Raw genomic sequence first — 13,742 nt, 5'->3', positions numbered from 1 at the left:
GAGAATGCATGGTGGGATTCAGCACTTATAGGCCAAGGACTCTCTTTGACATGGCCAAAGTTAATGGCAACAATCGCAACTACAACAATTTTGTGTTCTGTGGCTAATTTGTTGCCAACATCTTCTGATCACGGGTTGTCTGTGGCCAATATGGATATGGGCCATAGGTAATGTGCAGCTTATAAGTGGTTTTTCTAGTAGTGATTCCACCACTTTATTTAGTTGAGTTTCTTTAGGTTTTTGGAGGACCTTTTCTATTGAGAGAGACGATAGCATACTAAACTCATACACACTACACGAATGTTAGGATTCGAATCTAGGACCTTGCCTGAGGGAGTAAATACTCCAAACCACTACAATAAAGGGTCCTTTGCTTCTTTAGGTTTTAATTGAAGGAAGTTACATAGATGTGAATTTTATTTCATGCATTGAATTATATATTATATTTTAAATTTTTTTAAGGGTATACTGGTGATTTACCCCCTGAACTTGTACCTCGCTTTCAATTAGCCCCCTATCTTTTTTTTTTTAGAAAATTAAGGATATGAATATTTTTTTTCTGCCAGTTTCCCCCATGCCGTCTAAATCCTCAACATTTCATCCAATTTGCCGTTAAATATGAGGGCATATTGGTCATTTCAAACATTAAAAATAATAAATATAAAATTAAAAATTGAAATAATAATGATATATTCACCCTCTGTTTGATAGCCACCAACATCACCACTCTCTCTTCGATCTCTTTCCCCTTCCTTCTCTTCAACATCCGTCAACATCATCACCATCCTCCTCCCTCTATCTCTTCTCCCCCCATGTGCCCACCCCCTCCTCCTTCTCCCTCCCACTCTCTCTTTCCGCGTCTCTCTCTCTCTCCCTGCCGAGGTTACAGAGAGGAAAAAACCCAAATTTAATAATAAACATCTTGATATTTTTTGGGTGGTTGTTTAGGATTTTGATCTTGAATTTTTTTTCTTTGGTGGCTGTTTGGCTGTTTGGGTTTCCTAGGGAGTAAGGTGAGGTTAATAATAAAGATCTTGAAATATTTTTTATGGCTATTTAGGGTTTTTATCTTGAATAATTTTTTTTTTGGGTAGCTGTTTGAGTTTTCTGGGAGGAGAGGTTGTGGATGTTGAAGAAAGAGGGAGACAGAAGGAGGAGGGGGCGGGTGAAAGATAGGCGGTGTTGATGTCTGTGAAGAGAGAGAAGGGGAAGATAGAAGAGAGAGAGAGAGAGAGGGAGACACACTTTGTAGAGAAAAGAAAAATAAAAAAGAAGATCAAAACCCTAAAGCCTAAGGGAATGGGGCGACGAGAGAGAGAGAAGGAGGCGGGGGGAGGTGCGTCAGGGGTAGGGCTGGTTGGCCTCGGGAGAAGCATCGGGCAGAGGAGGAGGGGGGGAAAAAACCAAAGGGAGGGGGAAGAAAAAAAAAAAGAGGTGATAAGGTTTTTTTTTTTTTTTTTGGTGAATAAAAATGGTGGCAAGTGTGCAACCACTCCGAGCCGGGGAGGGGTTAAGGTTAAAGCTCTCCCCCTGGGGTTCTTTTACACATGCGGAGCATCGAACGCAGGACCTCACTGAGGAGCCTGCTCACATTCGGCCAAACATGGTGGACCCAGCCCCAACCACTGGACCAAACCCCATGGGTGATAAGGTTTTTATTTTGTGTTATCAGTAGTATACCCTTTTTATAAAAAAGGTATTAGTTGGCCAAGGTTTTAAACCCGTGGCTCACGAACAATATTAATATTTTAATTAATGGATGCAGACTTTTGCAAAGGTGAGAATGCATGGTGGGATTCAGCACTTATAGGCCAAGGACACTCTTTGCCGTGGCCAAAGTTAATGGCAACAACCGCAACTACTACAATTTTGTGTTATGTGGTCAATCCATGGCCAACACCTTTTAGCCACGGGTTGTCTATGGCCAACATGAATATGGGCCACAGATAATGTGTGGCTTATAAGTAGGGGTGGACATTATTACCGAAAACCCGATCGAACCGGCCGAACCGGACCGTTTTTGGTGGTTTGGTTTGGTTTTTATAATTAAAAATGCATGAATCGGTAAAAAAACCGACCGAACCGGCCATGAACCGGGTTGAACCGGTTTAATTTTCTCCAAATCGACGAAAACTGAACCGGACCGAACATTTTAAATTATATTATTTTAAAATGAATTAAAACATGTGGCAGCAGCTGATTCGTCCATTTTAAACCCAAGTCTACACCTTGCCACACTCGATCGCTCGCTCAAACAAACCCTAACATTCCATTTCTTCAGCCGCTCCAAATATTTTTTCACTTCTCTCTCTCGATTAGATCTGCTGCCTCTGCCGCTCTCACTCAACCTCTCACTCAACCTCCTCTCACTCAAACAAACCCTAACCTAAGTTCTAACATTTCATTTCTTTAGCCGCTCCAAATTTTTTTTCACTTCTCTCTCTCGATCAGACATATCTGATCTACTGCCTCACTCTCTCACTTAACCTCCTCTCCCCAAAAACCAAATCCGTCGACTTCTTCTTTCAATCTCTCTGTCACTATCGTTCTCTCTCTCGCTCTCTCTCAGTCACTCGCAGGGTGGCTCTCTGTCACTCTCGCTCTCGCTCTCTCTCTCTCTCTCACTCTCAGTAACTCGCGCTCTCTCAATCCGTGTCGCTCTCTCTCTCTCTCTCTCTCTCTCTCTCTCTCTCTCTCTCTCTCTCTCACGGTCACTCTCGCTCTCTCTCAGTTTTCCTCACTCGATTTTTCTGTCAATTTGAGCCGCAAATTCTCATGAACGAGTCTGACTATGTTGTGATTTTTATTATTTGTATTTATTTATTTTAGGGCCGAAAATTTATATTTATTTGATTTATTTTGTCTAACTATGTTGTGATTTTTTTTGTTGGACAGATTGATTTTGAAGGCTAAGGAAAGGATTGGCTTGCTGCTGGTTGTGTTTTTATTTCTGGTAATTTTCTATATTTTTTGGTCCAAGAATTTTTGGTGTATGTTATAAGATGTTTGTTCACTGTAATGAATAATGTCTGATAAAAGGAACTACTATCTGGCAATTTTCTTTTTATTTGATATTTTTTGGGGGACACTGTCCAACAACCGAGTTTTATTATGTATTGCATTTTATGTACTGGTTATGTGCTACGTATATTACTATATTTAACATCTCAAAAAATTCAGGTGCTAGCTATACTAAACGAGTTTGCTAAAATTTCTCGGGTTATGTCTAACACAAGTTATAATCCTTACCTCTGTGTGTGTGTGTGTGTCTGCTTCTATACTAATCGAGTTTCCTAAAATAATGAAAGAAGAGAATGGAAACTTTTTCATTTGAAACAGAGTTCATTTTTTGTTCTCCACTAATGTTCCTTTGTGATATCATTATCTGTACAGAATTGATTTGCAGGCTAAGGAAAAAGGATTGGCTTGCTGGTTGTGTTTATTTCTCGTAAATTTTTATATTTTTGTTGTTATTTTGGTTGCTGTCATGGAAATTTATTTGTTTTCATTTGGATTTTCTTTTAAACTTTGCAAATACGCAGATTGTGATTGAGATTACTCTCACAATCAGCTATGGTTTGTAATAATTATTGGATTATTTGGACATGAGTGGTGGTTGATAATTTTCTTAGGTTTTAAGTGTTTTTTTATATATATTTGAATGATGATAAACTTTAAATAGGAGAAACTGGAAAAACAGAATGGGCCTGGAAAACTGTTTTTTTTTATAATAAAAAATGGGCCTGGAAAACTTTAAAAAAAGGAATAGGCCTGAAAAACTTTAAAAAAACCTTCAATTCTTGCTTTTGTTGGGCCTCGGCATACATCCAAACCGAACCAACCCGACCCGTTTAATTCGGGTATCGACTTAAGTCGAAAATGGGCTTAATAAACAGGTGTGCGGTTAAGGATTTGGGCCTGCCGACATGACCCGGTTCGGTGAACGGTTTGAGCCCATAACCGACCCAACCCAACCCGACCCGTGTGCAGCCCTACTTATAAGTGGCTTTTCTAGTAGTGATTCCACCACTTTCTTTAGTTGAGGTTCTTTAGGTTTAATTGAAGGAAGTTAAGACTCCACCACAAAATCAATTAGAGAATGAAAAAGTGGTCCAACTTCTTATGATATAAGGTCCCATAATTTTTTAATGGCGGACAATAGACGCAAAAGCAAGCAGAAAAATAAAAATAAAGAAAAGAAGAGTCAATTAAAATACTAATAAAAAACCAAACCTAAGGAGTGACCATTTTTGTGTTGTAGAAAATGTAACAATTTTTCAAACTTAAAGCTACTAAAAAAAGGATGGACTAAATTGAAACACTACAGAAAAAGAAACCCTAATCAAAATAACTTTAGTTAAAGCCAATATAAAACTCTTGGTCTAAATCAGCATATCTTATTTTTAAATAAAATTATATAATGATAAATGATAAATTAAAATAAAATAAAGTACTTGACCATTGGAGTTTGTCAAAAAGTACATTGCTGCTGGTGATGTTCTTAGATCAAGCTCTGGGATGTGGGTTAAAGGGTTTGCTGCTAATATTGGTTATGGTTAGATGCTGCGTTATGGGGTATCTACTATGGTCTCAAATTTGCTTGGGATATGGGTTGCAGTGATGTTGTGCTGGAATCTGACTCAGCCATTGCAATGCATCTTCTCAATAAAGCTGTGGATGCCCTCCACTAGGCCTCATCATTTGGCCCGCGGGCTCATGGGCTTACGGGGCCCGCCCGGCCCATTGAAAAAAAGCCCGGCCCGGCCCGTTATGGGCTTTGAGAGGGCCCGGCCCGCTTGGGCTTGGGCCGGGTTTGGGCTTAGGTGTTTGAAGCCCGGCCCGGCCCATAGGCCCGGCCCGATTAAGCCCATGAAAGCCCGGCCCGGCCCGCCCACAAAAACCCGGCCCGTTAGGCCCGCATACATATATAATTATGTATAAATAAGGGTTTAGAATTAGGATTACATCACTTGAATGACAAATCTCCCTCTTTAATTTTTTTTTGTGTGTTACTTGTTATAAAAATTGTGTTTGTTTCCATTGAATTCTACTCATTCCTAGTTTATAATTGGATGATTAGCACATTAATTTGTGTCATTTATTAATACAACAATTATATATATATATATATATAAATAAGACAAACAACATATCATATCACCAAACATAATCATACCACCAAATATAATCATATTTTTCTTTAACACATCACCAAATGATGAGCACAAAATTAATACAAGTTTTATCCTTAAATTTATAGTTTTTAGTATTTTCTTTTGTTTTATGTAAATCTATTAGAGTATTTTCTTTTGTTTTATGTAAATCTATCAAGGAAATATGCTCAAGACAACGTGAAAATGTGATTACATACAAAAACATGAAAATGCATACATAAATTTAAATTTTCAATTTTGTTGTAGCATAATTTTTTTTTTTTTTTTTACACTTATTATTTTTTAGGCCCATTTCGGCCCGGCCCGTTGGGCTTAGCCCGGCCCGGCCCGATGGGCTTTTTCAAGCCCGACTCATGAGATGGGCTTGGGCTTTGAATTTTCTAAAAAAACCCGGCCCGGCCCGGCCCGATATTTTCTCTCTCCTCTTTAAAGCCCGGCCCGGCCCGGCCCAAGCCCATGAAATTTGGGCCAGGCTAGCCCGGCCCGGCCCATTGACGAGCCCTACCCTCCACCCTCTTGCTACCTTGTTATGGGGCTGCCAGGACGACATCAAAAATGTTGGAGCTGCTCTATTTATCATGTTTATCGTGAAAGCAATATGGTGGCTGATAGACTTGTTAACTTGGGTTCTTGCCTTGATTTGGGTCTCTGTACCTCTCAAGTGCCTCCGGACAGTATTAGGTCCTCTGTTGATGATGACCTGCGTGGTCTCTGTAGGCCTCGGCCGTAATTTAGTTTTTTCTTTTGAGTATGGCCCCGTCTTTTATAAAATAAAAAAAATAAAAATAAAAAACACACCATTAAAAGAGACAAACAATTCAAGACAAATATTGAAAACACATGGAGAAAAATCATTTCAAAGTCCTTATGGTATTAATAGTGGGATGGATGAACGCTATACTTAATTTGATATATAATCATTTCCTCCAGAAGCACCTGGCAATTGTTGACCATTGTCTATATAATGTTTATGGAATATGTGAATCAGACGAAGAATTTATAGAATGTATGGAGTTTCATGTCAAAGAGTGTGCCAAAAACCACGTCTGAAATTAGTCTACATTTTGAGGTAAACTTGTTAATATTTGTATACTTGTTAATATCCACAATTGCCTTCATATATTCTCTATAATATATACTCAAACTCTTTGTCAACACGGCAACGTGGTCTAGTCTAGAAGAAAAGAACATTGACTTGTAGATCAAATGGTCTCAAATTCGAACTTCTGTAGCACTTTGATAACGTGTATGTGAGAAACTCCCATCTCCTCATCATTGTATGGGGGGCTCTTGTATTTCTTCTTCCACATTAATTCTTGGGCTCTTTACTATCTGGTCATCATTTTATCCAATTTCAATTTACCTGAACCAAATAATAACCCCTTCATCTCCATAATCTCTCTCTCTCTCTCTCTCTCTCTCTCTCTCTCTCTCTCTCTCTCTCTCTCTCTCTCTCTCTCTCTCTCTCTCTCTCTCTCTTTTCTTGTGCGATTATTTGTGTACATTATTGGACTCACGTTTCTTTTTCTTTTTCTTTTTTATTTATTTATATTTTTGTCAGATATGGAGGGAAGGTTGAAATATGTTAATTCTTGCTCTGGAACTTGCTCGAGTATTTATGCATTAATAAAGAACTACGAGTTTGGTTTTCGTATTTCTTGGAAATATCAGCAAAACAAATCATGTTCTCGTGGAGTGAAGAATCAAATAAATTATGTAAATTTACATGTTATGATGTAATGGGGCCTTCTCTAATGCGAACTCTAAGATGCGAACTCGTTGCGAACTTTTGTTTTTAACCGTTGGATGGCTTGTGTGGCTTTATTTTCTTTTTTTTCGCTCCTCTTCCAACGGTTAAAAACAAAAGTTCGCAACGAGTTCGCATCTTAGAGTTCGCATTGGAGAAGCCCCCATGATGTAATTATGAAAAGACATATTTAGTTATATACCCATTTTTAGCTCTAGTAATATATAAAGATCCGAATTCTTTGCTTGAATTCTCTTTAGCATGACCTGCTTATCTTTTATTTTAAACATGCCACCTCATTTAAATATCATCCAATGGCTATGAAAATAACACCAGCCTAATCTTCTCTTCCCCAAATCAGTTCTTCATCCTCGTTACAACTTACATGTTTTTTCTTTTCTGTTATTTTGTTTCAATATTCTTCCTCAAATCAGGTTCTTCCTCTTGTTAGATGTTTTTCTTTTCTGGTTTTTTTTTTTTTGTTTTTTTTTTGTTTTTTTCCAAATGGAGGGTCTGATTCCATATCCAAATATATAGAAGAGTAGAAACAAAGCAAGAAAATAGATTCTTTTTTTGTCGAAAGTAGCAGATTCATTCCAATGGCACGAAGGCCGGAAAATACAAAGAGACCAACTAGAAAGCAAACAACTATTGTATCAAATACAGAACTCTTCCCAGGTTGCCAATAGCATTGTCAAATACATTTTTTAAAATTGATAAATCTAAAACCAAGAACTTAATCAACATTTCACAGAAACAATTCATTCTCAAGGCATGGCTTATTCACTATCGGTTTGTCTTCCCTTTGGATATAGCCTTCGCAGCATCAATCCATAAATAGGACAGTGAGTTCGCCCTTTTACACCCAAGTTCAAATCCCACCCCCTCTCCATTAATTTAAATTATCATTTATATAAGTAAATAAAAACCATATAATTTGAATTATTATTTCTTCTCACCCCGTTTATATTTCTTTAGAAGTTTTTCAGCCTTGTAAAAAGAAACTAAAAAAGATGGACTAAATGCAAGGGGCTTGTAGTTAGGGGTGGACACGGTATGGATTGGATCGGTTTCACCTCAAAATTGTGTCCGAACCAAGTACAAAATAATGGTTTGGTTAGGTTCATTTTTGAAAACAATCACAGAGGAAACCGAACCAAACCAACCAATTTAAGATGAATTGGTTTAGTTTGATTTGATTTGGTTTGGTCGGTTTGGGCATAAGCCCAGTTCTCTTTCCTTTTGTATTTTTTCAACATTGTTAGCCCAATGAATGACAACTAAAAACTTCACAACTGGCTACATACTTTTTTCATTTTCAAGTGTATCAAACCATCCTAAAATTCAACTTGCCATAAAACTTCAAATTTCAGTAACTAATATAACTACAATTCAAATATCAATAACTCCAAAGGATCACCAAACTTCTAATTAAACATTCATATCTAGTTATTATCTAATTAGAGGAATACACATGTAAAATAAAATATAATTAAATAAATATACAAGTAGATGGTCCAGTTCAGTTTAGATCGGTTTACAGAAGTTGAAAACCAAACCAAACTCAACCATAAATGGTTCGGTTCGGTTTTTAAACTGTTTGACTTTTTCTTACTGTTTTGGATCGGTCAGTTTAGTCAGTTCGGCCAAATTGATGTCCACCCATACTTGTAGATCAAGTGGTTACGAGAAATTATCTATGCACCTAAGTCCTAGGTTCGAATCCCCCTCTCTTGTAAAAAAAATAAAATGTACTAAATTGAAATATTTAGCAATTTAATGGTTTTTATAATTAAAAAATTATTGCAAACCAAATCCCCTAGGGATCCTAATATTTCAGATATCAAAACCATTTTTACAACAATAAAGGACGAAAATTTAGAAAACCAGACACAAGGTTGTGTATGTGTCATAAAATTGGAAGAACATATGCCATTATATTCGCTTCACAATATGTATCATGAATTTCATACCACTTACATAGGTGAAAATTGTACACTACATAAAAATAAACCTAATGAAAATAGGACAAATTACAAAAGATTCAGTCATTTTCAAGTTCATACTCATTTTGTAAGATATTTACAACTTCATACATTTAATCATTCAAGGCCAATACGTGAACACCATCTATTGGGTAAAGGGTAAGGGTAAATATTCAAGCCTAACAAGTGAACACCACATATTGGGTAAACGCCTAGTAATTCAGGCCCAATCAATCAGCCCCCTTTGATACCTTTTTAAATTTGAGAGATGAACCAATGATCTACTACTAGCAATACCAATATTGTCCCCAACTTAACCACTTACATATATGACATGAGTGGTGTTTTATACAAAAGGATTTGATGCTATTAGTAGTAGAACCACCCATTATATGTTGGCCAAGTTTCCGATGTGGGACTATACATTCTTCAACACTACGAACACCCAAAAAAGTCAACTAAGTTTCTTGAATTATGAGGGAAAAACAACACATACAACTCATAGAGTTTCTGGACTTTATAAAACAATCTTGACAAAAAATGGGCCACTAATCTTCTTTCGGGACATGACATAAAGAGTGCAACTTAGTAACTCCATGACCCAACGCACCAATGAACAATAGATTTACCATGACCAAGCAGGAGCACCTCAAAAGAGCAGCCCCTCAAGATGAGGCACAACCAAAGTCAACTCAGATTTGTGGCAAAGATAATTAATTTTCCAAAAGAAGATAAGATCGGTATAGAACATTGAAGATCCGATAGGATCCAGGGAAACCCCCTGTATATGAAGTTCTCTCTCTCTCTCTCTCTCTCTCCCCCTCTTAGTTGGCTAGGTTTTTTTTTTCTTTGTCCATTTTAAGTTTAACTAATTAGATTTGTACCTTGATCTCATATTTCACTTGATGTCTTGTGTTTAAGTTCCCTCTCACTTTTCTTTCTTAGAAAAATGATGTATTTTTTTATTTATAAAAAAGTTCATACATAAACTATAAGCTTAAGTGCTCTAATGGCTCCTATGGTCAAATCTCACACATTGCCTCCTGAAAAGTCAAAGTGACCTTCTTTACTGAATTGACCAATGTTTAACAAGTGACCCACTCTTTACCCCATTAACCAACGTTTTGTGTCTCACTTTGTCCCCAATTGTTAAGTCCATAAAAAAATCCATTTAAAAATGTTGATATCGCATTAATGAGGCTTTTTTTCTTACAACTTAATTGCTCTACTAAGTCAAAGTAACCCCTTTCCCCTTGACCGATATTTTACATCTCACTATTGTAATATATATATATACAGAGAGCTTTTATTGAGGGATCCCACAAATAAGCTTATTTGAAGGACACCCTTGTAGGGCCTAATCCATATTGTATTTCACTAATCCAAACCATCTATTTTGTAGATATTCACTCAAAGATCATCTTTACAAAAAATCACTTGAATCCGATATCATTTGACCATTCAATTAAATTATTGAAATTGTAGTACTTTCTTAAAGCACCGTGTTCATTGATTTGGTAGGACACAATTAGATGTTTAAATAGTTTTTGATTTGTCTAATTTTTTACAAAGATGATCTATGAATGAAGACCTACAAAATAGAAGGTTTAGATCATTGAAAAAAAAAAAATTGTACAGTACCCCAAAAGGTGTCTTTATTTGAAGGATTCCTCAATAGAAGGGAATGTATATATGGGTCCTTCTCCATTACGGAGTCCACGATGCGGATTAGTTACGAATATCTATTTTTGACCGTGCGATGATTCCAACTTTCAACGCTTCATTTCTTCTTTCTTTCTCTCACCGAGTTCACTCTTCTCTCTCTCCTCTTTCTTTTTTATTTTTTCTTCCTTTTTCTTTTCTTTCCTTCTCTCTTCTCTCTTTGTTTCTTGCGTTTATCCCTTTATCTCTCTCTCCTCTTCTTTTTTTTTCTTCTTCTTTCTCTTCACCAATTTCTTCTTCTTTCCCTGCACCAATTTTATTCTTCCTCTCTATTCCTTATCTCTTCTCTCTTTGTTTCTTTTTTTTTTTCCTGCGTTTCCCCCTTCTTTGCTAATGGTGGTGGTGGTGGGGTTTAAGGCTCTGGTTTTGCCTCTACCATTGATTCTATTGAAGAAGTCTCAATCTTTTGAATGATTTAATATCCATAGAAATCAATTTTTTGGCTTTTGTTTTTAATGACAACAATATGTTGGCTTTAACTGGAATTGGAACTTGAAGTGATGAATGATGTTTTTGCTTTTCTCAGAAGTGTTTGCTTTTCTGGAGCGTGTGTGGCTTCTTGGCTTATTTGTTGGGCTTCAATCTTCAAAGGGGGAAGATGAAGGGAAAATTAGGTGTAGAGATTTCTAAAATCCCTAGACGCTATGAGAGAACAAACTATCTAGCCTATACACATCCTTTATCAAATCAAATAGAAGCGGAAGCAAGAAAAGGCTAGAGATTCATGCAAGTTTCAACCTAGTTCCCAATCTTTATCGGTTTATGAAAGTTTGCACCTTTGACACTAATATCACATATTAAAGAGAAGATAGAGAGTGAGGTTCCTTTGGAGTGTATCTTGAATCCCAAAAATGGGATTCAAGTAGAGGGAGTTGTCCCTTAATTGTTGATTCTCCACCTTGTTCTCCAAATAGGCATAATATGGTTATGCCCCCCCAAAGTATCTTCACCAAGGTAGAATGAGAATGAGAGAATAAGGAACCAAGAGAATAAGAAGAGGTGCTAGCCTTTCTTCTCCGTGATGGCTGGCCAAGAGGGTTTGGGAGAGTGAGGTTTTGGTTTTTCCTTTCTTCCAAAGTATCCAACTTGAAACCCTAAAGAAGTATGGTAATATGGCTATGAATATATAGAGACATTCTGTCACACATGTGTTCCCAAAAGCCCCCTTTGTGCCACACCCCTGCCTATCTTGGTCTTTTTGGGCTACATTGGTCTAACACATCAATCCTTTAATGTGTCACACTATGCCTAAGTCCATGAGGTCCATTTCTATAAATATTTGAGTCATATATGACCAAAATTAAAGTTCCATAACTTTAATTAATTCATTAAACTAATCCAATTAGTTTAATTGATTTAATGACCTAATAAATTAAATCACTATCTTTTCTAACAAGTGTTGGTCCTAGTCAATCTTATGTTGACCGTGTCAAGTCTCAGGTCAATTGTTTGACCTTTGACTTTTGACTTTGACTTTGTCTGAGTTGCAAAATCATTTATTCTCTTTTCAATTCTCAATCCATACCTTTTCCGTGTGCGATCTTGTATGTTCTAATTAGCGAGGCTATGGGTAAGAATAGTTACTTCTAAACTGAATGTGAATTGTATATCTTTGTACAATTCTCCCTATTGACGAAGGCTAATTGTTATTAGTCCTCATAGGGCTTCCATAAACCATGAGTGACACCTAACAGTATGTCATGACTATCCAAGCTAAATAGAATTCATTTTTAGAACCTAGTCAGTTTGTGATTACAATGCAATTTGATCCTTCTATATTACAATACTCTCTGTCGTGTATCCTGGGATATAGTTAATTCGTGTCAATTTCCTAACATGACATCTTTAGGTTATATAATTCACTTGGATGTAATTGCAAACGTTCTTGTTTCAATTCTCATCCTGTACTTTGGCCAAAGATTCAACGAATCAAATCTTTAGAGTATTCTCTCTTCTTACTTAGAGTAGAGATTCCTTGTTGTACATTCAATTGCCTTTGTGCATATGCTGAGTGTCCTAAGAAACACCGTTAAGTCACTTCCTCTTGATACGACTGTATAGTGTTCTTAAAAAACAAACAGCTCATGCACAAGACAACTATGATGTCTTAGGTCTAATGACTAATTTGCATTATCATTACTTAGAATTCCTTGTTTGACACTTATGAGTAAGACTTCCATATAAGAATTCTTGAGTTGATCACATTTAGTGAACTTCATTTCTATAGAACACCTACGCACTTGTCTCAGTATCTCTACACGAATTATTTGAAACTAGTCATCCTCATGATTGAGCAAACATAACATGTACCAATTTTCACGGCTCACCATTGTCCAATTGGTGATCCTATGACCAGGAACCTTTTAGGATACAATACTTATATGATGAAGAGGTCTCGTGAATTTAACTTCTTTAGATTGCTTTCCATTCATATTTTTATCCATGAACTTGTTACTTTATGTAGATTATGTATCTTAGAGCATCCACAATGGGCTCTCTAAACCACCTCCTTAGACAAATTTTAGGGAGGAATTGGAAAAATACAACTCCAACCATGCTCCCTATCCACCTCCTAAAATAGGGAGACCTCTAGGAGCTCCTAAATTTGAGGAGAGAGAAAGGACTCCTAGTGGCTCCCTATAATTTATTACTGCTTTATTTAATGAGTATTTCAAACCTTTAATTAATACTAACTATTTTTTATATTATTTTTAATAGAAATGGACCAATTACAAAAGAGTTATAGCATTTATGACTCCCTAAACTAGAGAGCATGATTGGAGTTTAAATTTTATAGAGAGCTCCTAAAATAACTTTTATATGTTTTTAGCTAAAATTTAACTAAAAAATAGGGAGCATGATAGTGGATGCTCTTACAGTAACATTCATGCCTTTTTGATTATATTGATTATATTGATTATATTATATTCTTAGAATATTCCAATATATATTGGCTTCCATGGCATATATCTAACAGAAGATTCTTATTAGAATCAGAGACTCTGTTTGAGTATGTTGTTCTTCCATGACTGGTTGGTTTTGTTTCTGAGACATTTTATTACTTTTCACTCTCCTCTTTCTTTCTTCTTCATTCTTTGAGAATGATTTGGGGGA

At 36.4% G+C, this 13,742-nt stretch overlaps 1 long non-coding RNA gene across 1 annotated transcript; it reads left to right on the top strand.

The window, feature by feature from the left end:
* Positions 1-2,570: 2,570 nt before the first annotated feature.
* On the top strand, positions 2,571-3,514 carry LOC148293203 (uncharacterized). The gene is made up of 3 exons (XR_015837061.1): positions 2,571-2,793; positions 2,896-2,953; positions 3,394-3,514. It is a non-coding gene; the product is annotated as an uncharacterized LOC148293203 (long non-coding RNA).
* Positions 3,515-13,742: the final 10,228 nt, after the last annotated feature.

Source organism: Prunus avium, chromosome 7 (assembly GCF_965620075.1).
Source record: "Prunus avium chromosome 7, drPruAviu1.hap1.1, whole genome shotgun sequence".
NCBI classification, from domain to species: Eukaryota; Viridiplantae; Streptophyta; class Magnoliopsida; order Rosales; family Rosaceae; genus Prunus; species Prunus avium.
This window is presented reverse-complemented; position numbering and strand designations above follow the sequence as displayed.